This window comes from Oryzias melastigma, linkage group LG7, assembly GCF_002922805.2.
Source record: "Oryzias melastigma strain HK-1 linkage group LG7, ASM292280v2, whole genome shotgun sequence".
Classification (NCBI taxonomy): domain Eukaryota; kingdom Metazoa; phylum Chordata; class Actinopteri; order Beloniformes; family Adrianichthyidae; genus Oryzias; species Oryzias melastigma.
The window spans coordinates 13403205-13405814 of record NC_050518.1 but is presented as its reverse complement, the minus strand read 5'-3'; the positions used below and the strand labels follow the sequence as shown (position 1 = coordinate 13405814).

Sequence of the window (2610 nt, the reverse complement as noted above, 5' to 3'; positions counted from 1 at the left end):
TTCTTGTGGCATTTCTCTAATGATGACAGAACATGAATGAAGAAAATTAAGCTTAAAATTACATTTACGAACATTTTTTTATTCAAATTGTTGTGAATCAGGAGTGCCAATAGAAAAAGCTTCTAGGTGTGACATAATACGGCAAGCCACAAGCTTTTAGCAATGTTAGGAAGTAGGGCAAGAGAATCTGGCCACAAAGAAAAAAATATGGCAATCGAAAATTGATAGCTGGAAGACCCTCCCCCTGCTGGTGCCGGCCGCAAAAAAACATCCTAAAGTGGCATTTCGCCGTTTACCCTTTCATTTTCAAAAGGGTTTCCTAAAGTTTAGTAAATTTCCCCTTGCGCAACTGGCTAAAGTTGCGAAATTTCCGCTTCCGGCTAGAGATTGTTTCTGGCGCCATCTTGCATGTGACCAGAGGCCTCTCAAGTAGGGCGGGTTTACTCCGCACCTGCGGTTCACAACTCAGAGACTTGATGGCAGACAAGATGGAAGCTGAAAATCATTAGTCGGAAGCAGAAATTTCACAAGATTTCTGAGTTGTAGCCACTTTTATTGAAACTTTTTTTGGTGTTCAGGATTACTTTAAATGGGTCAAAAGAGGCTAAACGCGTTATTAAAGGATATCAACAAAAGTGTTCAGATTTTTAAAAAATTTTTAAGACTTTTACATTGCAGCTTTACATTTGCAGTCAGCTTCTTTACGTGATCAACGTTAATCAGCTCTGTCACAGAGAAAAAGCAGCTTTTCACTGATATAAAACTACTTTATATCAATAATGTGTTGCATTTTGGTTAAAACTGCCTCAAAGTGTTGCCTACCAGCCCAAAACCCTTATTTTCTGCAGTTCAGCTAATTCACATAGTTCATGTAAGGAGTTACGGTATGTCAAAATGCACTCTAAACTTAAAGTCCCAGTTGTTGCACACCTAGATGTGTGAAATTTGTTCTCCGCATTTGACCCATCTCCTGGGGTCAAAGCTTCTCTTTGAACTGCATAACATGATTTGTCACCTTGAAAGCTCTTTTTGACTAAAAAAAACATGTGCTTTTATTCCTAAATTAAAATTTCACAACCTCCAGTCGCTCTGGGCTCAGTAAGTGAGGCGGTGTGGACCAGAGCAGGACATCACTGAAACGGTGACCATAACAGATGATTTAAAGCTTACCCGACTTGACAGTTGCTTATTTGCGTCTTGTTTATTGGTGTTTGTATGCATTGTTTTAGGCGTTTTATTTATTATACTTTGCTGAGGTCCTGTTTAGTTGGGAGTTGTCCTAAGGTGATGGGATCCTGAGAGTTTCCGTGACAACGGGGGGCAGCTGTGTGAGCTAAAGCCGAATGTGTGGCAGACACAGTGGCATTACGCTGAGGCTCGGAGTAATCAAACCTTTTCTGCCACCAGGTCCTACTCCATTACCAATGAACTCCTGCTGGTTTGCAAAAACTTATGTCTTAGATATGACATGTTTTTGATTTTGGCTGCAAACGGCATAATCAAAAGAGCACTGGGAACACTATAAAAATAGATCAAAAGATGACACAAAGTTTGTGTGAGATTATCAAAAAAGCTTAATTTTGACAGTAAAATATAATTTAACAACATGTCAGAGTATTTAAAGTATTATTAAATAAATTATTAAATAACTTAAGGTTGTGTTGCTTCAAAATAATATTTTTTCATATTTGAATCCAAATAGAACACAAAATATGGTGTTTGGAAGCAAAAAAAATAATTTTTTTAGCGACTTTTGTGGCATTTTGTATCAATTAAGCTGTTTGTTTTCCCCTGATTATGACAAATCAGACTCCATTTTCCCACTGAATCTTTTTGCCTCCAAACGCGTCGCTCTCCTGCTCGTATCCTGACACACAACCAGTGCAACAACTATGCAGTCACACCCACTCCCACTTCCACACTTCCCCCATCGTTCATTCAACCACTTCTTCTTCTCTCTCCCTCCTCCACTCCTCTCACTTAACTCTCCCCTCCCTCTCAATCCACCCCCCATCCATTTTGCCCCCCTCTCCCCCAGCCAGTCCGGGGCCGTCATTTGTTTCCATGGTGACAGCTGGGGAGACATTATCGCCGACTGAGGGCTGCTCCTTTCAAACGGTGGCGGCGGCGGCGGTGGAGGCATTGTTTAGTCCTCTGCTCTGAATGGTGTGGATCGGGATGGGGAGAGTGTCGGACAGGAGGAACGCATCACTCTCCCTCTTTTTAGGGCAGGGACAGCGTGTGTGTAGACGCTGAAGGGAAGGAGGTGAAAGAGGAGGAGGAGGGAAAGAGGAGGAGGAGAGGGCAGCGTGATGGTTGGGCAGGATCAATGCGAGCAGGAGGAGTAGTAGTAGTAGTAGTAGCAGCGGCAGCCTCATGTCGTGTGTAGAAGTGAAATCTCAAGCACGCTTCGGATGGTGGATCCTCGCCGCTCCACACTGGACCGGACCTGCTCTCTGTGCTGTTCCTGTGTCCAACAGAGATTAAGCAGAGATTTTAAACAGACGAGGAAACACTGAAGGTCAATGGCTAAACTGAGTTAGACTGGTGAGTTACGGTTGCTTCTTCACCATCTTTGCGCTCCATATTTTTGCCTATCTAATATTTAAT

The 2610-nt window shown here is 42.6% G+C and overlaps 1 protein-coding gene across 2 annotated transcripts in view; it reads left to right on the top strand.

Annotated features, from left to right (window-relative positions):
• Positions 1–2610, top strand: part of fgd (faciogenital dysplasia) — a 61353-nt gene that overhangs the window by 20499 nt on the left and 38244 nt on the right. The window contains exon 1 of one of the 2 annotated variants that reach the window (XM_024293504.2): positions 2055–2547. The exons of the other annotated variant lie outside the window; for it this stretch is intronic. The gene's annotated coding sequence lies outside the window, so the exon portion shown is untranslated. Of the gene's footprint in view, positions 1–2054; positions 2548–2610 lie in introns of those variants that run through there. 2 annotated transcript variants of the gene reach the window in all.